The sequence below is a fragment of the Astyanax mexicanus genome, chromosome 15 (genome assembly GCF_023375975.1).
Source record: "Astyanax mexicanus isolate ESR-SI-001 chromosome 15, AstMex3_surface, whole genome shotgun sequence".
NCBI lineage: Eukaryota > Metazoa > Chordata > Actinopteri > Characiformes > Acestrorhamphidae > Astyanax > Astyanax mexicanus.
In genome coordinates this window covers 6,717,339-6,743,127 of record NC_064422.1, presented here as the reverse complement: position 1 = coordinate 6,743,127, position 25,789 = coordinate 6,717,339, and the positions used below count along the sequence as shown (strand labels likewise).

Sequence of the window (25,789 nt, the reverse complement as noted above, 5' to 3'; positions counted from 1 at the left end):
CAATTACGCTTTTTTTGATAGTAAACTCCATGTTTTCTGACAGAGGAGGGTCTGATGAATTAATTTCACTATTGGTTTATGTTGACACAATGTATAGTTTAGGCTGCAGACTGATACAACTATGCCCTTTTTGTATTAAGATAATTTAATGGCATGTATCGCCTATAGTATAAGTGACCCCTACATCTACAATTACGCTCATTTCACACTAATATTACTGTTTAAAGTTAAGGCTAGTGTTTTCGTAAATAATAATTTTAAATCACTCAAATTTGTAACAGAAATGGTTACATATAAACCAGAGACGTCACTAAAGCAATGGATAACCCTCCAGATCGGTAAAACTATATTTAATTGTGTAATATATTCAAACGCTTTATTGCTTTTATTTTGAAATGGAAACTCAGGAGGAGCACGAAAAACGAAACACTTCCGGGTATAATTCGTTGCTTATTGTTGCTCACTGAACGCAGCTTCTGTTCAGTATGGACATATGGAGCAGGAGGACTAGTAAAATCAAAGAAACTCATAATTTATAAGTGGTCTCAATTTTTTTTCCAGAGCTGTACATATAGTTAATATATATATATAATATATAAATATGAATATACTTCAGAGTAGTCAGAGGTGAAATGAGTTTTAATGGGAGCCATTATTATCACCAGTTGCATCATCTGTTTGATACAGAGCCCCTAAGGTGACATTATGTATAAAAATAAAAAATAAAAAAAAAAATGCGTGGCCATGACTTATTAAGGCATGATAACGAGATCCTAATGCAAGACCATGACTTATTAAATCCATGATTTTTTTGAGTTTCCCAAACCCTTACGTAACTAAAGAACTATGTGAATTTGTTCTCAAACTAATGAGTAACCTGACCCATCGTTATTCTGAAAGTAGTTCTTTAAGTGGCTTCGGCTTGCAGTTCAGCACCTTGACCGCCAATAAAAAAAAAAAAAAAGTCATTATTTCCCTGGTTGATTATATTATATATAATTATGTATTATATAATTATATTATATTATATTACATTATAATGCCAACACTTTGTCTGTAGCTTTTAGTCTAATTGGGCATATTTAAACTGACCAATAAAACCCAAGCATAAAGCATTAAAATTCAGATTATCTATGGTAGAGCTCTTGACATCAATGCTGCAATGGATGCAATTAATTAATTCCTCCAGATGATGCTCATGGTCTAAGCAAAGGTGCTGTTACCAAGTCTGTGCATTCTGTAACCAGGCTGTTACTGTTCCATGCACAAACCAATATACACTTTCCACCAGGCCACAGATTACAGGACAACAACATATATCTTCATGCCATTTTGAATATCCCTGGTTTTGTAGGTCCAGTACACAGGAATCAGGGTCTCTGACCTTGTGGCTGGCTATCTAGGCAAACTCTGAATTGTGTCAGTTTGCAAATATAGAGTACAAGTTTGAAAATGTAAAATGATACAATATACTCTGCATATTTGGCAGTGTTGAATCAATGTTTGTGGTTCAACTAAGCGCACTTTTTCGGGGGAGGAGTCGACAAATAAATTATTTTATCACACTCGCAGAAGTGGCTCATTCTTTTCTCATGTTATGCATTAATTTGTTCCTTATTTGCTAAGATTGATCGTTTTCGGGAAACTCAGGTCTGTTTTTAAAAATGGACACTATTATCCCGCTATTATCACTATTTAATTGCAGTATTAGCAACATATACAAACATGCAAATGTAAAACATTATTCTCATGTTCTAATATATATAGAAAAAAGGAAGAAAATAAATGAATGAAAAATAAAAGAATATATATAAAGAATGCTTAATGCTTAATACTTTCCAGTTAGTACAAAACGGGTTATTATGTTAATATTTTGTGTACTAAACTGCAAAACCCACACTATTATTACTATATAGGATATACCTTATATTATTATTGTGCAGGATGCAATTGGGACAGAGCTGGTGTCTAAAAGGGGTGCCCTTTCCAGTTGAGACAATGGGATAAGGTGTAGGGTTCTCCTACAGGTGAGAAAACATGATAAAGTGCCAGTTAGGTACCTGATCCTCTAATGGAGAAATGCCCCTCCTTTGGATTAAATGTGATCCAGTTTTGTAAAGGATGTAACCACATGTGGGGAAAGTTTCCTAATGCAAGCCCTGCTCCACCTGTGGTTTAAATGTGATGTGGTGTCATGTCATCCATACAGATATCATGTATTACTATGAAAAGAGGATAGATAAGATGAGGTAATACATAATTTACAGAGACATATTAAATTAAGTGCATATATCCACTGTTTTAACCAATATTATATTTACGTTGCCATTCGAAACTGTTCACAGATGTGACGCCACGATCCACATAACAAGCCATTATTTAAAGCAAATACTTCCACTATTCCATCTTATCAAACTGAGATAGTTGCTAAAGACTGTATTTGACTAAAAAAATACATAAATAAAATTTACAAAAGTGTTTTATTTAATCAAAACAGATTAAAATAAAACTAAACTAAGAAAACAGTTTTTTGTTTGTTTATTCTTTACAAATCTCACTCACACTAAATATATCCACATGCGTATTGAAATCGGATTTAAATTCCTTCCTAATTTTTAGAACATGTTCAATACCTTTTTTCCCCTATGTCATTATGTAAAATCTGCCTTCTCACACTGCCTTAAAATTGGGGAAAAATAAAATGCACAGTTTTTACCTTTTGCAGCCTGGATTATCAGTTCTAGAATTAAGAATTAAATTAAAATGAATAAATGAAATTAAATTAAAAATTGCAACAAAAAAAAAGTGCAAAGTTGCCATGATGTTATTTTTTATTTTTATTTATTTATTATTATTATTATTTTTTTTAATCATGGCCAATAAATACATTCACAGATGGATTAAAATCCAAATATGATTTCCTAATTTTCTGCTTTCAATACGTTTTTAGTTTTTTTTTAACGAATTACATATGTTTTTAAATTTTAAAATTCAAGTTAATACAAAGAAACCACAATAGAAGACAACATAAAAATATACATTAGAGAGAAAATAAAAAGAAAGAAAGAAAGAAAGAAAGAAAAACAAAACAAAACAAAAAACTCTAAAGATAAAGAAATATTAACAAGAGGCCACAATGAACGCTCATCACAAATTCTTACAGTTTTTAGACCCTTTTTTATTCTTAGTCATTCTAAAGGATTTTAATAGTGATGTAAAGGCCAGTAAAAGATATCAAATTTTGGAATTAAAGTATTTACATCAGTAAATGTAGTATTTACTCAATAAAATAAAAATATTAATAATATATTATATATCTAGGTCAGTGTATGAAGATTCAGGTTTTCAATCAATTTTTTGTCTTTTTAAACTGTTCTCAAATATGACGTCACGGTTCACGTAACAAGGCATCATTGCATATATTGCATATATGTAATGCTGTCCACCCACCCCTACGTCATTATTTTATTATTTTTTTTAACTAAAAAATTAAGAAAACCACCTACATTTCACCTTTTTAAATCTGTATTTAGTAGCTTAATGTCGCATTTAATTAAAAATATATAATAATAAAATAAAAATAAAGTATTTATCTGAACACAGGCTTTTAGACCACGCCCCCTCTCCTGAACCCCGCCCTCCCTGCCTTCCCCCCCCCCCCGCTGATGCTTGGCCCCGCCCCCTCCAGATCAACAAATCTTATATTGGGGGATCGGGGGGATGAACGGGCTGTAATTCGGGAATTTTCCCGGTTCTGGAAGCTTATCGGCGGAAACTCAGAGCGCAGCCTTGACTGTAGCGGCAGCTGTGCTGGAGAAAGACTGGAGGATTTCTGGAAGTTTGGGAAAAACAGAGGATTTACACGTTTTCCACACATTTTATTCTGAGGCTGCTGCTCTACACACAGCGGGTTCGGCTCAGGTACGGTGTCCTGTCAAGTTCTACTACCCTGTCAAACCCTGCTATCCTAGTGTATGTTTAACTGTACAATATATATATATATATATATATATATAATTTTTTTTATATAGATATAATTATGTTTTATTACTTTTTTTAACCGGTTGTAACACTCAAGCAAACGATGATTGTGAGTCCAGATTGTAAAATGCATCCAGGGACAAAAATAAATAAATTATCAGGAAAAACTTGAGGTGGGTGATCTAGGTCCAGAAAGTAAAAATCAATCCCAGGGTTTTGTACCACTTGCTCCAGCAGAGTCGCCCAGGCAGTTGGTACAAATCCTGGGATGGATTTTTACTTTCTGGACCTGGGTTACCCACCTCTAGAAAAAAAACACATGAAAACAGTAAAAATGAGAGTTTAACGAAAATACAGATATTCAAATCACCAAAGCTAGTTCATCATTAAGCCATATACATAATACGACTGTTAGCTAGTAGACTGTAGCTGGATAGTGTAGTTGGATAGTGTATTGGTTTTCCCGCACTCACAACCTAAGTAGCAGCTAAGGAACAATCTGTTGATCATTAGCTACAAGTTTCTGCAGCAGTATTTGGGTTAGGTTAACTAAAAACTGTGTTTTTAGCAGAACCTGAAGAAGGTTTGGATGCTGCTAGTGTCGTTAGTTAGCGTTAGACAGGTTAACACAGTCTGAGAATATCTCTGTGTTGATGATGAAACGTTATTTATGGCCTTTCTCCGCTCAGTAAAAACACATAAGAACCTGCAGCTGTAACACTATCAGTGTTTATTTCGCTCACAACCAATAAGAGCAGTGTAAGCACGCGCCTGCCGCGTGTATTTTAGTGTTGTTTTTTTTTTTTTTAGCTTTACTCAGTTTACGGTTTGTGTAAGGGGCGTGCCTACATCAGCACCTAAGGTGACATCATGTTAAAAAAGATAAAATAAATAAAAAAACAATGCGTGGACAGGATTTATTAAGGCGTGGGAACGAGGTAGTAAGTCATATGTGGCCGGGATTTAATAAGTCATCCCCAGTATTTAAATATCTCGTCCTTATGCCTAAATAAGTCGTCTGCATGCCTCAATTATCTCACTCTCAGGTCTTAATTATCTTTTTCCCACGCCTTATTATTTCGTCCCCATGCCTCAATTATCTCACTCTCAGGTCGTAATTATCTTATTCCCACGGCTTATTATTTCGTCCCCAGGCCTCAATTATCTCGTCCCCATGCCCTAATAAGTCTTCCCCACTATTTAATTATCTGTTCCCATCCCTTAATAAGTCATCCCCACTATTAAATTATCTTGTTCCCACGCCTCAGGTATCTCGTATACACGCCTCAATGAGATGTCCTCACAACTTAATTATCTAATTTCCATGCCTCAACTATCTCATTCCCACGCCTTGACGTCGTTCCCATGCCTCAACTATCTCATTCTCAGGTCTCAATTATCTTGTTCCCATCACCTCAATTATCTTGTCCCTGCACCTAAATTATCTCGTCCCCACTATTTAATTATCTTGTCCTCATGCCTCAATAATTTTCCCCCCACCTTGATTACCTTGTTTCCACACCTTACTTATCTCGTCCCCACACCTCAATAGTCTTGTTCCAACATCTCAGTTTTCTCGTTCCCATGCCTCAACTATCTTGCCCCAATGCCTTAATTATTTAATTCCTGCGCCCTAATAAGTCGTCCTCACGATTTTATTATCACATGCCCAAAACTTCATTATCTCATCCCCACGCCTCATTTGTCTTGTTGCCATGTCTTAACTATCTCTATCCTATGCCTTAAGTCATCCCCACGACTTAATTGTCTTGTCCCCACATCTTCATAAGAAGTTCCCACGCCTTTATTATCTTGTTCCCACACCTTAATAAGTCGTCCATACTACTTTATATTCACGTTCCCCCCACAGCATCCCAATGCATTAATACGTTGTTTCAATGCCATACTTATCATGTCCCTACATGTCCCCACGCCTTAATTATCTTGTCCCATGCCCTAATTATTTAGTTTCTACAACTTAATTATCTTGTTCTCACGATGTTATTATGTAATGTTATATCTTTAATGATTAAAAAAAATCTTAAAGAACTGAAGATTCCTAAACAAATGACTAAAGAGCTTAATCAGAGTTGCTTTGCCAGGTGACCATTTTTGATCTCTGTCAGAATCTGACTTCTCGTGCTCCCGCAGCAGAAAGAGTGTAAAAGATTATCCTCAGATTTATGGTTTGTGCCCCTTTCTGATCTGCTGCTTTGGTTCAGACACAAGCTGAGAAGTAAAAAAGTGTGAACCAAACATGGCAGATGTGAGAAGCACCCTAATGGTGATTTCACACCAGCACTATTTAGTCTGGTAAAACAGACTCTGGTTCTTTTGTACCTTTGATTTGGTTTATTTGGGCAGATGTGAAAAAGCCACAGACTCATTGCAAAACATTGCAATATTTTACTGTTCTGCCATATATGAATGGTGAAAATTTTACATCATTATTTCAATTTATTCATTGATTTATTTATTTGTTTATATAATTGTATTTTCTATGATTCTGTCTGTGTTCTCCAATTTGCAAAAAATCATAGGGCCCCTACATTGCAAGTCTTGAGATGTGACTACTGTGCTTGTGCCCATTGGGATGGTGATACTAAAGCGATATATTTTGCAGTCCTGATTTCTACACAATTTAATTCATTTGTCCAAAATCTAGCACACACAGAGTATATACCTCTGATGAAATGTGGTAAAAAAATTTATTTTTAATATCGCAATATTGTAGTTTTTCCAGATTTGTGCAGCCCTAGGGTGTTCCTGTTAAACATTTCCCAGAAATTTCCAATATCCCAGTTCAGATGGACCACAGCATTGGTTAGACAGCTCGTTTGCATTTTAAAATATGATCTCTAATATTGCAGTTGTGCATCCATTACCATTTATAGCCTATTTAGCTCTGCAGAGTTTTTCCTCTCATGCAGGGTCTCCTCCTGGGTGGTCTGTCTTGTGCTGTCCTGTTGTTTCCCATTACATAAACACATCAGCTTCTCTGGGCTGTCTATGGAAAATTTGAGACATGTGCTTGTGCAAACCACATGGTCCTAATATAGCACGGCGTTCAGGGCCCCATAGTGGAGTCGTCATAGTGGAGTCGTTTCCTGTTGATACGTCTCTCTCTCTCTCTCTTTACTGTGTCGTAGATACTTCAGACTTCACTCTGGGTTATTTATGGTATTTTCAGCTTTTCTTTAGAGCACTAGCGTGTCCGTGTAGAGCTCCATCACTCTTTTTATAAACTTTGTGTGTGTGTGCAGTGAAAAAGCCTGGGGTAGCTAATGTGTCACTGTCGTCATAGTGTAATAGTGGTTTTATATTTATATTTATGTGGCGTGCATTATAATGGGGATTACAATGGAGTAACATCACACTGTGGTCAAAGTGAAAAACCTGCTCACAGTCTGTCACAAATCTTCTTAATTCATGGTAAGAATCATCATTTTTTTCATTGCTTTGGGAGTGGTGCGTCACATGATCTCTAAAGGAGATAATGTTGCTATAAATGTAATTAAGTAAAAATCTCTTTGTTACTGAGGATTGGAAATTGAATTTACCCAATCAGTTATGTACAATAGGATTATGGGCTTTCTGCCTTTGGAAATGAGGACAAATAAACAACTAATTCACAGCATTTTTTATCATTTACTTCTAAGTACAGTATGTTGCAAAGCTGAATGAACACTGACAAAGCCGGGCTGAAAAGCTAATGTTTGTCTAATCATGCTTCACAAGCTTTGAATTAGGGCTGTGTGTGTGTGTTTTTGTGTGCCATTTATTTGGACTCCCGTATTACTTGAAATGGACAAAGACTTGCCCTGTAGCAAAAACAGCCAATCAGCTGATTTATTTAGTTTAATATTGAATTGAAAACAAGAAACTCTTCAGGATTATTTTTATCAGTTATTTTAAACTATAATTTTCTGAAATGGTAATCCGACGTCTGGTTTTCAATATTTTGGGCTCTCCCCATTCAAAAACATGTCTTGCATGAGTGGAAATAAGCACCAGGTCACATTTCAAAGATAGCCACAGAGTGAACTGAATTATCTGTAAGAACTAAGGCAGGGGTCGGCAATTAAGTTTGGCTGTGGGCCAGATATTTTCCAAGCCATTACATGGCGAGTCACAATAAAAAAATAAAAATAAAAAATAAAAAAATCTGTTTTGGAAAATGAAGTGTAATGGGATGGAGCGTTACAGACTAGTAGCTCTCCAGCCCAGAAGGTTGTTGAACCCAATTGCAGAACAGTTGATCTTGAAGCAGATAAACCCAAGAAGAAAGGAATAGCCTAAATAAATAAATAAACATATAAACACAGTGCTCCTCACATGGGATCAAACCTGTGCCGTCAGGGTCAGGGTCAAAAACACTATCGCTGGCCCAGCTATTGAATTGGGACACAACCAGGGAAAAACGCCCTTATATAGATGCAACAACGGGCGTGGCAGAGAGAAAAGGGAGGAAAGTAAACAAAAGCTGACCAGAGAAGCATTTTATTTGTTATTTTTTTCATTATCGCTCATTATATTTTAAACAACCTGACGGGCCAGATGTTTCATGCTTGCAGGCCACATCTGGACTAAGGTGAAGACTAGCACATGCTTCCTCCACTACATGTAAAGTCAAACTTTGCCATTTTTCCAACTGGTGCTGATGCAGCATCACTGGGTATTTGCAGCGCCCCATCTCTGTAGGGATGTCCGTGATCCAATCATGTGATCGGAAATCAGGACCCATCATGTCATTTTTAAAGGATCGGAATTCAGATTACTGATTTATCAAAAATGTCGCGTTGTCACTTCATGAGTTCACTTCACTATAAATTCACACACTTAGAATGCCTATACTGTCGTGTTAATGAAGGCTCTCGGGTGCTCTCTCACACATGCTAAAGCACACAAGCACACAAACTGTTTCCTCATAGAAAAAAGTCTTGTCTAAATCTAGTCTACCAGGCCTAAACCACACTACACTAATATTGGTGTTTCCCCTTCACAAATACAGGAAACAACTAGCATTAAAAAAAGAAAGAATCATGATCTTAATTTAATTTAAAATTGTTAAATATACATATTTAAATGGAAATCATTCATGGGGCCATTTAGTATGTGATGAAAATTGGCTGTTTTGATACCTTTTGTTTTAGGAATAATTAAAAATATATTTAAAAAACCTTAAGGGACAACTGATGTTGTTTTTTTTGTTGTTGTTGTTTTTTTACTGTGTTGCCAAAGTATTGTATCGGGAGATACTTAAAATCAAATGATTTTGACTTGGTTTCTGGAACGGGACATCCCTAGCGACAAGTGACAAACGTGTGTCTAAATACCTTACAGATCACATGATAATTCATGTTTAAAAATAGTTTAAAAATAGTTTAAAAATGTCCCAGGTTTTAAATGCCTTAATTTATGGTTTCCTCTGCTTTTCAGTAATTAAGTGAATCAAAACAATGAAAAATGACTTTTTTTTTTCTATTATTCCATTCATAGATTTTTACAGTGGTACTGTTTCAGTATCAGTATTAAGATATTCAGGCAGGCAGGCAGGATTGGTATCATGACAACAGTACTCGTACCATAATCAAGTTTTGTTCCCCATTCCTACTTTGACTGTATACATGGGTGCTGTAAAAAAAAAATAAAAAACTTTGGGGTCTCCAAAATGGAACCTTTATTTGGGTGGATTTTTTTTTTCTTTTCTTTTCTTTATTTATTATTATATATTTTTTTCTAGAATGATTTATGTTGAAAAAATGTTGTCAAAGTATTTAAATACTGAATGAACTGAAGGTTTTAACATTTAAGTTTTCAAGAAAAACATTAAAACCCTACCTGTTTAGAGTAATAATTAACATTTTTAAAAGCCTGTGTGTTTGAGTGCTGATAGACTGTGCTGCTGTTGAGTGGTTGGTTGGATGAGGAAGTTGAGGATAAAGGGGTTGTAAAGGTGTGTTACTCCCCCGAGGCGGGAGTGTCATGTATCCCAGGCAGTCCGATTCTCTTTTGTGACCTGCTCTTTGTTTGACTCAGTAAAAGAGTTCAGCTATTGTTGTCCTGAGGTTAAGAACAGTTTTAGGCGGTGCACAACTCTAAAATACTGCAGGTTTTTGTTTTTGTGTATTGCTGCTTAAATAATCAGAGTAAGAAATGTGGGGAAGTGTTCTGCTTCCAGAGCTGATGATTAATGGATCGTATTTTTAAGAAAATGCCTGTGAATTGGTGGCATTGTGAAAGATCAGTGCCTTTTTATGGTTTAAGTAATTAGAAATGTAATTTAATGTATATATGAAAATAACCAATCTGAAACAATATGTAAACAACACTAAAATAAAGTTTTAATGCTATTAATCAATTTAAAGTACATTTATTTAAAGTAGAGTATATTAGAATATAGAGGTGTGTCTGTGTTTTTTTTTTTTTTTTTTTTTTTTTTTTTTGTTGGTCTAATCTATTAATATCATGCAAATTAGCGTTGCACAGCCGTTTTAACACGGTGTCCAAACAATGTTTGCATGTGCGATACTCACATTGCAGGATGTGCACTGCCACAGAAATTTTGTTGCATCTTACAAAAGGGCAATTCTTACTAATCAATTTTTTCATGACATATCTACCAGAGACAGATTATATACAGTACGTACCAGTCAAAAGTTTGGACACACCTCTTCTCATTTAATGTGTTTTGTTTCTTTTATGATTTTTTTTTTGCATTGTAAATTTAAGTTTGAAGTTTAAATTAATGTTACACAGGAACAGTAGAATAGGTTTTACACTTTAGATTCTTCTTTAAGTATCACATTTATCTTTTGAGGACAGATCTGTACACTTGTGGTATATTAATCTCAGTGTCCTCATGAGGGAGAGTCACCTAGAATAGTTTTCTCAGTGTTTTGAAGGAGTTCCTGCAGGTGCTGAACAACAGTTGCTGCTTTTCCTGGCAGCTTTGTTAATTTCCAGAAAAATAGAATATGTTTCCACATTTGAGAGGTTAATCAAAAACTTGCTTACCAATAACTTTCTAAAATTTTACATTCATTTGTTCTTTAGATTTTAGGTCCTCACAAAAAGAATACCTCAGATTCCTGATGTGTTTTAAACCCCAGAATATGTTTGAAATTTGCTTAAATATTGACAGATCCTATTGACCTTGAGAACTAAAACAATTATCACATAATAAACCATTGGTGAATGTCAGATTTTTTGTAAAAAATAAAAAAGTAATTTCTTTTAACCATATCATATTAATTTTCCTAATAACAAATAAAAAGATGGGGCATCAGTAACAATAACATATCTTTTTCTGCTCCAATTTTTCTCAGTATAAGAAGCTCTGCCTCACTCTACCTCCAGCCTTGTTATGTCACCTGATCACAGGTCGCCGTGAGAAGAGCTCAGTCTGTTGCTGGATCTGGGTAATTAATTAGCTCTTAGTTGAGATATGCTGCTTATGAGGTTTAATTGCTTGATAGCCAATATCTGCACTACTAGAGTCATAACATGCTTATTTGTTTTAACTGATCTCAGTGTAGAAGAAAGGACATGATGATACTTTTAAGATCTGTTTTCTCTTCACACTCTGGAATAAGGCCTGTAACCATAGACCAGACTAAAGGTTAAGCAATGGAAAGTTGTTTTAGCTCAGGGAATTGAGCAAGGTGCTAAACGCCCTGTGTTTTGGCTTGGGTTTAGATTTCCTCTGGGTCTTTCTGAAAGGCCTAGTTTGTAGAGTGCATGGTTTAAATGTCCAGTAATAAGCTGTGTTCAGTTTGTTTGTGGTTCTTTAGGGGTTATGACCTTCTGCTTATTTGTATTGATCATTTTTGTCTTGAAGCTGTCTTGTCTTGAAGCTTAAAGTCGAGTATGAATGCATTATTTTTAACATTCTACTCCATTACTTACTTTTCCTCATCCCTAATTTGTCACACTCACCGCAAAGAAGCATAGACCCCATAGAATAGCATAGGATGGACTAGCAAACATCTATCAACTCCATAGCAGGAAATGTGAACACCATTGACAACTGCCAGGCAGCACTGTAACAACCACTTAGCAACACTGTAGCCTCAAATAGCTTGGCAATACCTCAGCAACCACCTTGAGATACCATACCAACCACCTTACAGCAGATTAGCAACCATATCGGATACTACAGCAACTGCTGAGCAACAACTTGGCAACCACCTGGGATATCACAGGACCCCCCTTGCATCACTATGGTAACCACTTAGCTATGGTAACCGCCCTATGAGTCACCTGGGGAGCTTTAACAGTGGCAACAATAATCAGGGAATCTGCGCTACTTGCTGCCTAACGGTAGAACAGAGCTTTTAAAGACTGACAATTTTCAGGTTCAGAAGGTTCTGGGACGGTTGTCAAAAAGTTAATCTGGAGCCCTGGACTGAAAATATTGGCCACCTAGAAACTTCATAACAACCACTTAGGATACAACAGCAGTTCATGAACCTAGCAGCTGTCTAGCTGCACCTTTTAACACCTATGCAACTACCAAGCAACACAATAATCTAGAAATGCAAAGTGCATAATAATGGATTTAAAATGGCTATGTGTTTTAACAAGCCCACAGGTGGGTGATTTGATCTCAAATGCTTGTGTGTAAACAGAGATTGGATTTTAAATCATTTGGAGGTGTTTGCACTTTGCATTTTCCAAATATAATCCTCAACTCTGCTTAGCCCCTCCCTGTTAGCATCACGACAAACATGCTCCAGCCGCAGGTAACATTGTGGCTGTTAGTGTTGTGGCTGTTAGCATTGTGGCTAACCTAGTTTGTGAAACTGAGGGCGTTTTCACAAATAAAAATCTAGATTAAAAACTTCTCCAAGGTATGTGTGTGTTTGTTACATTGTATAAAGTATATTTGGTCTTGTTAGTTTTGGTTGCATACTGCAGTTTAGTTAGCTGAAGACATCCTGTCGTTGGCGAGTTGCTTTGCTAGGTGTTCTGCTGTATTCTAGCTCTGTCAGAATCCGACTCCCCATCGTGTGCACGCTTTTGCACTGTAGCAGAATAAAAGATATTCGATTTCTAGTAAAATAGAGAATTAAAGATTATCCTCAGATTCCTTTTATTTTTACCTATGAATAAGGGTTAATCTACTGTTACAGTAAATAAATAAATCAGATCTAAGTGTTTGTGTTCATACTGCTGTGTGACGCACCTGCACACCAAGGGGAGTCGGATTTCGGCACGTAACCAGTTCTTTTTAACTTGGGTTTGTTTTAAGACTGACTCAACTTCCTGTAATTGATCTGATAGTAGATCAGTACTGAAAACACCTATTTGGATCAGATCAAACTCCGGTCCTTTTAGTTCTGACCTGAACTGAAACGTCTGAATATCCAGACCAAACAAGGCAGGTGTGAAAAGCATTGTGAAACATGCTAAATGTTTTATGTTAATCGATCCATTTATTTAAGTAGAGCCTAACAATGATTTTGAAGCTGTTTAGTGCCTTTCTCTGCTGGTGTGTTATATTAGTCAGTTTGGAAGGTGGGGGAATCGTCGAGGAAACCCTGCACAACCTCCAGAAAATGTCTGTTTACTATGCAAGATGTGTAGTGTGAAGAGCACAATGATCTGATTACTCCGAGGACGCTGAAAGCTGTATAGTGCAACCCTGGCATTAGCAGCAAGATCACATCTGCATATGTAGTTTGTATGGGCTATTGAACTAGGACCACGCTTTGGGTGTCTTGCTGGATGCTTTGAGACTCGCTCTTGTGTTGTGTTTGTCGCTGGTGCACTTGCGAGTTAGCTTGGCTATGGTAATCAGATTCAGGCTTATGGAATGTGTGTGTTAAGGAATTCTTGGAGGACAGAGAGTGATTCAGTCAGTGAATGGGAGCCTTGTGGCTCGTCCTCAGCCTGACAGTCATGGTCTTAGCAAACTTATTTTGACCTGATGCAGCTTCTTTGTTGCAACATGCATAACTTCCCACTTTTCATTAGGAATGGCATATGAACTGTGTGAGTCACGGATTAAAATATTTAAAGAGGAATTGTTGTGGTTTTTAACATTTCTGTGTAATTTAAGATTTTTAGAATTACTCACAGTAGGGCTGCATCATATGGCAAAAATCTATCACAATGTTTTTTTTTTTTATTACGTTTGATGTAATACAATACCGATATCGATATAAACGGTATAAAATTGTGATATGATGAAAATATCCTATCATGATATTTTTTTTCATGATGCACAATGTTCATCATATTTTTTTCACACAGAAAAAACGCATCAGCAGTGGCAGATTCTGATAATCAGCTATTTAAATGCTTTTTCATGCACAATACAGTGATTTTTTTTTTTATTTAATTTGTGCTGCACGTAATAATCCAATGAGACAGAATTTTCTTCAGTGTTTTTTTTATGTACAGATGATACAATAAAATATTGTATAATGTCCAGCTCAAAGCTGTGGTGTTGGGAATCAGACCACCAAAGTGCTTAATACACTATGATCAGAATATGAATGTATATCCACCTCACTCAAATATAATTTTGCACCTGTCACTACCCCTGTAGTCATATCACTACCCCTGTAATGAATCCAGAACATTTCCATTTCAGGATTTCCTGGGGCGGATTGTTACTTTATAGACCTGGGCTTGCCATCTCTATCTATGACATTTTGCTACAAACCACTCTGTATGACTTGGTTTACAGTTCAACACTTTAGTTTAGGGCAGCTTATATCTATCTATATATAGCATCAAAAATATTTTTTCAATAAAGCTCATGTGATTTTTTTTTTTTTTTTTTTTTTCCCAATATTTCAATATACATTATTTACAGCATCTTTCAGACTGATGTTCATTACAGGGGGCTTTCCGTGAATTGACAATTTATTGTTCAGAAGTTTATAGGTACAGAAAATATGTGTAGTTTATATAATTAATATGAAAAAGTATATAAAATACTTAATTATATTAATATTAGAATTACAATGTTGACCAAAATTAAAATAAATATATATTTTAATTCACCTTTTATTTACCTAAAATGACAAAGTTATAGATGGCGCTAGAGAACACATAAGAGATTATTTTCAGGCGATTCTAGACTACTCAAAAATATCTCTTTAAGAATAGCTACACTAAGCATGCTGTTTAAGATGCAAATATTAACAGAATTAAAAATAAATTAATTAATTAATACATGGTAAACAAAACAGACCAAAAAAAAAAAAAATATATATATATATATATATATATATATATATATATATATATATATATATATATATATATATATATATATTGTATACTTTTGGTATACAATTATAAATAGCTGGCCTGTGGATCTAGCCACAGTGGCTAATGGCTAACAGCTAACTGACTATGCTGACTGTTTTTGGAGCTAAATTAATCACTGATTTTTTTTATTAAAGATCGATATTTTAATATAATATGTAAATTACGCCTTTAGTTCATTGCATTGTTTAATTATTACCCTCACAAAAAGTTTGTAGACCTTCAGTTTGTGTGTTTTTTTGTGTGTGGCTTATATACATGTACGTATATTAATATTGGAACTATAACTTGTTGATCAAAATTAAAATAAAAGAATAAAATTGTGGCTATGAACATGAGCTTTAGAATCTGTTGTTGTGTTAGCCTAGCCTTTAGCTTGTATGTTTCACTGTGCCTGCATGCCTTGTGTATATATGGCTGTTTTAAATAGGGTCAGCAGCGTGAGCTGGCGGCTCAGCAGGGAATTAAGTCATGTTGGAGCAGAGGAAAGAGAAAGAAATAGGCCAGTTAATTATATGACCTAGACAGTTCTATAAACACCATTTAATCCTTCCCCTTTCAAATCTTGGACTCTTCTGGCTGCTTAATTGCATTTAAACCTGGCTGTACAGCCGTGACTATAAGGAGAGTAAAAGCTGTGTTATAGTGTGGTCACTGTGCAGCTGTGGCAGGTTATAAGGAGAGTAGGAGCATAGTAACTGTGCAGCTGGGGCTGTAAGGAGAGTAGGAGCTGTCTGTGGGTTTGGTGTTAGCGGAGATATTCTGGGTATGCAAACAGCTGTTGACTTTCCCTGAACTCTGCTCCTAGTAGCCTACTGGAAGTCGTGCCATAGCATTCCAAAAATAAACTAGTAATTCCCCAACGCTAGGAGGGTGAAGACAAGCACATGCCTCCTCTGATAAATGCAAAGTCTCTTAGGATTCTGCCTCTTTTTTAGCTGTCACTTAATAGCATGCACACTCTGAGGAAAGCGCAGTGAGCCAGCTCTGATACATAAGCTAACAGATGGGTGACCAAGATTACACTAGGAATAAGAGAAATGTGGGGAGAGAGTGCCATCTAACCATCAAGAAAGAGCATGACTAATTGTGCTCTCTTGGACTCTGGCTGCTGATGGAAAGCAGCATGATTTGGGATTCGAACCTCTTTTTTTAATATTGTACACATTAAGTTATCATTATTTTAGGGCCATATGGGCCATCATGGTATAACTTTTTAGCTTTTTTTTTTTTTTTTAGCTTTTTGTAACAAAAGTGCAAATTCACACTGTTCTCATTTCCCATTAAATGTCTACTATGTACCATAGTGTTTAGACTATAAGGCGCACTGGATTATAAGGCACACACTATCAATAAACGTCTTTTTTCTGGTCTAGTTTTATTTATAAGGTGCACCAGATTATAAGGCACGTTAAGCAACACTACTAAGAATGCCTACATCGAAGTGAGCAAGGGTGTCGCCATGTTTTCCTTCTAATGGGAAAGCTGGAGGAAGCCTAAGTAAACAAAACTGTAATTCTTAAAAAACAATTTAAGTCGAAAAAGTCCTGAATGGTAATTTACACAGATTTCTGTCCTAAAAACTGTTTATTTGTGTGAGTAAAGCGCTTCTGTTTATTTACAGTAAGCTTAGAATTCCAGTATTTTGTCCAAGGGAGAGCGCTAGAGGTGGTTAACTGCATAGCCAGCCCCAGTTAGCAGTGCTAGCCAGCCCTGGTTAGCAGCAAAGCCAGCCAAGGTTAGTAGGGCTAGCCAGCCTTGGTTAGCAGTGCATACAGCCCCGGTTAGCAGCATAGCTAGCCAAGGTTAGTAGGGCTAGCCAGCCCTGGTTAGCAGCATAGCCAGCCAAGGTTAGTAGGGCTAGCCAGCCCCGTTTAGCAGCGCATACAGCCCTGGTTAGCAGCATAGCTAGCCAAGGTTAGTAGGGCTAGCCAGCCCTGGTTAGCAGTGCATACAGCCCTGGTTAGCAGCATAGCTAGCCAAGGTTAGTAGGGCTAGCCAGCCCTGGTTAGCAGCATAGCTAGCCAAGGTTAGTAGGGCTAGCCAGCCCCAGTTAGCAGCGCATACAGCCCCGGTTAGCAGCATAGCTAGCCAAGGTTAGTAGGGCTAGCCAGCCCCGGTTAGCAGTACATACAGCCCCGGTTAGCAGCATAGCTAGCCAAGGTTAGTAGGGCTAGCCAGCCCCGGTTAGCAGTACATACAGCCCCGGTTAGCAGCATAGCTAGCCAAGGTTAGTAGGGCTAGCCAGCCCCGGTTAGCAGCACATGCAGCTCCGGTTAGCAGCATAGCTAGCCAGTAGGGGTGGGAATCGATTACTATCTCACGATTCGATTCGATTCCGATTTTGGGGGCCACGATTCGATTCAAAATCGATTTTTGATTCAAAACGATTTGAATTATAAAAATTTCTGCTTCTGGCTTATGAATCTTATTGAAAAAAAAAACCCTCCATAATATACACTGGTCCTGGAGCAAGTAATGTGTTACAAAAACAATAAAATGTGCAGGAATGTGGGTCCTCAGTGACAGAGGAATCACTGGGATATCACAATGACGTTAATGAACAATAAATAAATAATAAATAACACTGCTTTATTACCAGGCTACTAGCGGTGGTGTGTAGGTGACGCTGCTGGGCTGATGTGATGATAGCAGTGGAGCGCTAAAGTTCAGGAGCAGCTGCTGATTAACTAGTTAATTTAAGGTCGTTGTATTTCTTCAGAAAGGGGGCAGGAGGTGGAGAAATTAATTCATATTGTCCATTCCTTAATTCCTCTGTGATGAGGAGATGAAATGAGCTCTGATTAGCTTATTGTTATTTTTCCGTTCCGCCTTAAATGCTGCAGCCCGCAGCCACCTGTAGCGTTATTTAAGGTGGAACTGGAAAGTTAGCTTGTTAGCTAGCTAACAGTTACTGAAACTAACTACTAGCGATCTTTTTTATGCTTGTTATGAAGCATTCTGCCATAAAACATTAAAACTACACGTTAATCTAAGGTAATATAGTGCTTGTTCTGCCATCTTACCGGTGATTCTCAAACACCTACTACGCTCTGTGTGGGTCTGGAAGACCTCGGTTTGAAGGGACAAGCGGGTTGCCAGGTCCAACAAAAATACCCAGCCCAAAATCAGTCCAAAACCCGCCCCTCAGAATCGATTTTGGGACATTTTAAATCGATTCTGAATCGTAGTAAATGAGAATCAAGATTCTTATGTGAATCGATTTTTTGGCACACCTCTACTAGCCAGCCCCGGTTAGCAGCGCTAGCAGGCTCTGGCCCTTAGCTCCTTAATGACTGACTGATAGAATGCATACATGAGGCGATTTTTGGGAAAATTAAAGGATTTTAGCTGTGCCTGATAGTCCAAAAAATGTAATGCAATGACATACATATGTAATATATGGAGTGCACTTTTGTTACAATCAGATAAAAATCTAGGGATGTGCTATATCCTATTGTTTGCAATAATATTGTCAAATAAAAGATTCAGATTTATTTTGTTGCAGTATTTTGTAGTATTCATGATAATTAACAAACATATCATAATACTCTATCATAATACATACGCTGAGATGTATGTAAGCTCATAAGCTTGTATACGGTGGGTTTGCCAGTGTTCTCAGTCCTTCACAGTGCGTTGGTACAGACAACATATCACCCAGGACCAAACCAAAGCAAAAAACATCATCATCATCATCATCATGATTAGCAGCAGTACACTGTACAGCCCTGGTCAGAAGTTATTTAATGGCTGGATGGTGTGCTCAGAATTGAGGAACAAGTTCCTGGAAAGTAAGCCAGACTGTGAGCACCTCTGACGGACACACTGCTGTATGTGTTTTCGTCGGTCTACGAGAATAACTTCTGTGTAATGGCGTGAATCGTCAAAGCTGCCTCTAAATTGAATGTGCTGCCTCATTGAACTCCAAACTAAAGAGCCCTCAAGCAAGTTCAGCAACTCTCTGATTCTTCAGCCATTACTTATTTCAGGGCTGGATTTTTATTATTTTATTTTTTTGCCATGGGCACTTAAGTTCAAAAGATGACTTTCGAGAATAAGCTGCCAAGTTGCTTATTCTAAGCTATAAGATGCTTTCTTATTTTCTGCTGTAAATGAGTAGTGAGATTGATGTGTTACTGTTTTGTCCCTATGTGGTTTGAGGTCATGTTAGAATGGCTTTTGCTGTAATATTACCTCAGAACTTCATTTTGGCCTGTTGCACAGATCTTTTCCAGCAGTGTGAATGGTTCTGAACATGACAGAGAGGCATATAGCCGTTGATTTATTCTTTTTATGTTTTATGTGATGCATCTGTGCACAAATTCAGGGATAATTCTAGGAAAAATGAAACATGGATGAAAGGAGCGAATGGATAAATAGGTAGCTTGCTAGATTAGTAGGGCTGCAACTAATGATTATTTTTATTTATTTTAGACTAATCTGGTGAATATTTTTCAGATTAGTCGATTAGCCAATGATCATTTTTGCCATGCACTCTTACTACTTGCTGTGTGTGTGCTTCCTGTTTCTAGCTTTCTCTATTACTTCAAAACGAACATCTGAACTAAGGTTTAAATGCCACTCTTTACAACTGTAACGTTAGTGTTATTCAGGAGTTTCAGTTAAGTTCTCCTGCACCGAGGCTGGAGTAGCATTAGCATTAGCCGCTAACCACTATTTCCCCGTTCCTGAGTATTATCGGCCTGTAGCCTGCTCCTAACCCCTGTTAGCACTGTATGAGCAGTTAGCCGCTAATGCTAATGCTCCAGCCTAGTGCTGGGGAATTTTGTAAATCTAAGCTTACTGTAAATAAACAAAAGTTTCAGGAGAGAAATCTGTGTAGATTAACATCCAGTGCTCCTTTGACTTTAAAAGAGTCTTTTTTATTACAGTTTTGTTTACTTATCTTAGCTTTACTTAACTCAGCTAGCTACCCGCCACCACCACCCAGCGGTAAGACCTACTAAATTAGAAGTTCCTTATAATGTCTTTTAAAATGTGACTTATAAACCAATGGGCCTTATGTATTAAATTATACCAGAAAATAGATGTTCATTGATCGTGTGCCTTTTAGTGTGAAAAATACAGTAATCGTTGCAGCCCTTTACACAGCCACATTCAATTGTATGGTAGCCTCAAACACACCCACAAAAAACAAATCCGTGGCCAGATGAGCAAATAAATGTGGGAAGAAATTTCATAAACTGTTCAACAAAGTTCAATACCTTTGTTAACTAAAAAAAATACTGCAATTATAAACAGATTTTCTGGAATTTCGGCATAATTATGCCATTTAGATTTAGATTTCTTGTAAAATGCTTCGTTCTACATAAACTTTTACTGAGCCAGAATTTTACACAGCAGTGATGATGAACTGGAAATGAGTTTACAGCCTTCTAAAGTTCACAAACATAAAGAAATATATTCCAAGGAATGGTTATAATAATGTTGCCGTGTGACTGACACATTGTTTTATGGAGAAGACTTTGACCTAAAACATTTTTAAAGGTGGCTCTTCAGAGTGAGACCATATATGCACAGCATTGTTAGGCTAAATAAAATACAAAGAGCTCCTTTTTCCTTCTCCTCTCCCCCGTGGACATTTGTTCACTTCATGCGTCTTGAGTATCAAGGTTATATCTTGATAAGACCAAGCCACTTAAATATGTGTTTAAGTGAATTACTGAAATAAAGTAACTTTTCCATGATATTAATTTTTTTTATTTTTGAGATTCACTAATATATTCAAGTACATCACTGTGTGCATGTATATAACTGGCTAGCTGGTGTGGGAATGTCCAAAAGACTAGTCATAACTGCAAAATAAAGGACATGTTCTTGAGTAATTGTACGGATGTCAAAGAAAAATAATTATTTAATGAGGAGCAGCATATTGTGGGCATTCATGAGTGGATTTATTACACTTATTCATCCTGAATGGTACCACCGAAACTAACTTGTAGACTGTAATCCCATCCCCTGGTTCTTATCTGCACCAGTGTAAGGAAATCAGCATTCATCTACAGTGAATCATTTCACAGTACCACTCTGAATGCCTGTTTACATTTCAGTGATTGCATTACATTGAAATTTAGAAAAAAAGCTGGAAGTTCCATTTAAGTTTAATCTCTTCTTACAGATGACATGGTTATCTACCAAATGGGCCCAACATTTGGTAAACATACAGACGCTTTATCTAAACAGAGCATTATATATTTGTAATAGAACAGTATTTACATTTATTCGTATGTGGAAATCTTAAATCTAGTGCTATTTGTGTGTAGAGGTTTTGAGGTTTTATCCACAAACTTACATTTATTGGAATTTAAATGATATATAAACAAAGTTTTTTTTATGAATAGAAATCTGTATTGCTTGTATTGTATTAAGAACACCTTTTGCAGCAATTTCAGCTACAAGACTTTTGGGGTATATCTCTCTCATCTCTAGAAGATGAGATTTTTTGCCCATTCTTCTTCGCAGAATAGCTGAAGCTCAGCTAGGTTGGATGGAGAGCATCTCTGTGAACAGCAATTTTCATGTCTTGTCACAGAAGCTCAGTGGGATTTAGGTCAGGACTTTGACTGGGCCATTCTAACACATTAAAATTCTTTGATCTAACCTATTTAACTCTCTAAAAAGAAAAAAAGCATTTCCAAAGCATGATCCTGCCAACACCATGTTTCACAGAATTGAATTGGGTGTTATATTATAAATGGCTTTCTAATTGACACTCTCTTATAAAAGCCATATTTGTAGAGTGCATGACTAGTTTGTCCTATTAGCTCCCACCCGAGCTGTGGCTCTCTGTAGCTTTTCGAGAGAGACCATGGACATCTTGTCTGCTTCACTAATTAGTGCTCTTCTTGCCTGGACAATCATGTCTTGGTAGGTTTGCAGTTGTACTGAACTTCTTTTATTCTGGGATAATGGATTAAACAGTGATTTGTGACATATGGTTTTCATGATGCTCTCTGATCACTAATGTTCTGAAATAAAGAACTCAATTTGCTGAGCATAAAACACACCTGTATAGTTGGTTTCTAAGGTCTGGATCAGTTGATGAGTTCGTTTACTTGGAGCGTTCCTCTCTCTCTGTTTGGTTTGGTTTAACACAGGCTTAAACCTAAATCACACGAAAACATTGTCTCCTCTGATTGGCCAGAGTTGTCTGGTGCGGTAGCAAGAAAGTAAATATAGCAAGAAGATTCTGCGTTCCAGTGTGTATATCTGTGCAGTGTGAAGCTGCTTTAACACAAAATGCTAAAAAAAAAATGGCGCTGTGTTTCAAACAGTGTTTTCACTGGGACAGATGTGAGCACTGAATGCTGCACATAACTGCATGTGTAAACAGCATGGATCTGCAATAACTGCGTTTGTTCATAGCAGTATATTATCTTGCTAATAGTATATCTGATTAAAGTGCGTCTTATTAGCAGTTTAGCTCAATTAAAAAGAGGTAAATTTGATAGCTCGTTTGGATTGAGACCAGATCATGTTCTCACCACAAACAAACTGTTCCAAAAAAAAAAATCATCGAAGATTATGGGAGAAGTTTGGGTCAAACTTGATGGCATTATTCATTTGCAGGGAAAAACAAAGTGTTTACTGATTCTAAATGAATAGCGTGCATTAACACTTTAATGTTGACCGCTCTAAAATATTTACTTTTTCTTTTGTAAAGGTCAGTTTTTAGTGATATTAAATTATTTTTAAATGACTTACTTCTGATATTATGTTATTGGAGTGTCTTTCCTACCTGTCTACACTGATTTCTAGAATTAAATTGTGACATTTATTCATAAAAATGTTTTTTTCTTGTGTATTTGAGAACTGGATCCTTATACGTTGCAAGAATTTTGTCATCATAGCAACCACTGAAATGAATCAGTGGTAAGTTGCTGGTTATGTGTGTGAGGTTACTCATTACATGTATGATTTTTTTTTTTTTTTTTTTTTAGTGTTGCCAGGCGACTCGCTAACAGGGCATAACAGTCCCTCAGAAAACGTATTTTCAGCGCTTAGTGGAGGATGACGAGAGCCAGCCAGTGAGTGAGTGAGTGAGTAGGGGGAATGGGTGGGGCTTTGTGTGACTGGATTAAGTTAGTCAGTAGGAGAGGGAGGGGCTGAGGACTCACTGCTGAACATCCCGGCTCCTCTCTGTCAGTGTTTAGAGACATCAGATGGAGGAGCTGTACTGACTCTTACTGAGGGTGTGTCTGAGGTAAGCTGAAAAGAAACTGTCTGTGTGTGTGTCTGCATGTGTCTGTGTGTGAGACTATCTTCGTCTTATGGGACACAAGTCTTAAAGTGTTTTGAACACTAGAATGTTCTGTAAGAAGGTTTCTTACACTGCGTTCTTACAGTAACTGTGGTCATATTCTAACTTTTGATGCTATGTATAGCTTATGCTATGTTGTTGACATGTGATGTGGGTATGTAATACTGTAGCTACTGTATATCAGACACATAGAAAGTACCAGAGATCCAGACTTGAGTAAAAGTTCTGTAAAAAAAAAATGCTCTTTTAAAAAAAGCGACTTATGTAGAAACTGAAGTGTTCTGAAGTTCCACATTTCAGTGGAAGTACTAATGTATTGTAAGTAATTTATAGTAAAATGTAGTACTGAAGTACTGAAAGTAAAATTACAGTACTGTGTTATTAGTGTAGTTATTACAGAAAGCAGAGGAAAGTTCTCAGAGTTAAGGGCAGCGAGGTCTTCTTATAATAATTATTTTTCTGCTCTGGCTTTAGTGATAATGTGGGCTAACATTTTTATAATTGTAACAAATAAAGCACATAAAGTGTTAAAAACAGTATTAAACTTTTAAAATTACTTTTAAAATTTGTTTACTACAAAGACAACAAAGATGTTAGGGGTGTGACAGGACACTCATGATATGAGCTGAGATTTTAACTATTTATACATATTTATATAGTTTCAGAGTTTAAGCATGTGATTTGAAAACATTTTATTTGACTAAAATTAACAACAAAAAATTCCAAACTGCATTTTTAAAATATTTTGTAAGTAATCATCTTTTAGTAGATGCTAGTCAATTTCTACTCTGCTTATGAATTATGTATTATTTTATTATAAGCAGTAAAATACAGAACATTATGCACTAAGTATTGCAGCTGGTTTTACCTTAAACCCAAAAACTTTTCGGTACCACTTTAAAATAAGACTACCTTTATAAAGGGTTTATAAATGGTTTACAATTAGTTTATTAATGGTTACTAATTAGGTTGTAAATGCCTTAAAAATCATTAATAATCAGTTATAACACATACGTAGAAAGGGCAACAATATAGATGGCTTTGGGTTCACTATTTGGCTTTTTAAGGCATTTACAACCTAATTAGTAACCATAAATAAACTGATTGTTAACCAGTTATAAACCCTTTATGAAGGTAGTATTATTTTAAAGTGGTACCAACTTTTCTCCTGTATGATCTCACTCCTATATGAGTCCAGTCAGACCTTAGAACTACACTTTCTCACAAGCCTCCCCGTAAGGGGGCTGTATTCACCTGGCAACCCCCCTGAGGGTCCTATACAGACCTGGCAACCTGTGAAGCTATAGAACTGTCAAACTCAATGTTTGGCATGAGATCTTGGAACACCCCAACAAGAAGTACATTTCTAGTATCAAATAAATCATTTATCATTTATTGTTTTTAAGTTATTTTATTGTAAGTTACATGAATGAAGCAATTTAAGTCATTGTAACAAATGTATACATGTTTTAGTTTTAAAAAGAAAGAACAAGTAACAGAAAAAAGGAAAAAAGGTCAATATAGGGTTATTTTTGGAAGGGCTCAATTAGTGGATCACTGACAGATTTTTATATTTTATTTTTACTTTTTGATTAAGTTTGTTTACATGTTTACCGTTGCCTAACAACAAGTACATTTATTTTTGATTTGCTGATTTGCTTTTTTTAAGAAAAATTATTACAGAACTACAACTTAACAATAATATTGGACTCTCCACTTTTTTTTTAACTCCTAGCAGACAAACCATGTTAAAAATGTGACATTTTTAAGTCTTTTTATTCCTTTTTTCACAATAATTGTTTAATTTGTTGAATATTCACTACATGCCTAGTATTAATATGGTATTCTGGTAAATTAAAAGAACCTGTGATGGCCTTTCTTCTTAAATAAAACCACTTAATATCAAGATAACAGCATACTGTAACCCTTTCTATTGTTCTATTGAAGGCTAGCTAGTTAAGTAAGAGTGTGGTTACTGGTTTTTGACACCAGACCATTACTTACACACACATACACAAAGACACACACACACACAAACAGTCTTTTGCATATAGAACAGCCTTTCTTTCACATGGGAGAGCCGTTATCAGCCCGCAGAAGCCATGGTTGCGTAGTCAGGTCTGCTTGAGTAAGACATTAACCACTGTGCGCACAGTCTGTGAAGTTTTAAGCAGTTCTTTACCCACAGCTGTAAGTGACACATGTGACTTCAGGGGTCAGCAGGAAACCACAGCAACTCTG

General features: G+C 36.4%; 1 protein-coding gene across 3 annotated transcripts in view; it reads left to right on the top strand.

Annotated features, from left to right (window-relative positions):
• Nucleotides 1–3,683: 3,683 nt before the first annotated feature.
• sgms1b (sphingomyelin synthase 1b) overlaps nucleotides 3,684–25,789 on the top strand; it is a 36,971-nt gene continuing 14,865 nt past the window's right edge. Inside the window, exons 1-2 of one of the 3 annotated variants that reach the window (XM_049464861.1) lie at nucleotides 3,684–3,921; nucleotides 23,229–23,491. The gene's annotated coding sequence lies outside the window, so the exon portion shown is untranslated. Of the gene's footprint in view, nucleotides 3,922–7,196; nucleotides 7,414–23,228; nucleotides 23,492–25,789 lie in introns of those variants that run through there. The other 2 variants (XM_022669351.2, XM_049464862.1) reach the window with 2 other exon arrangements.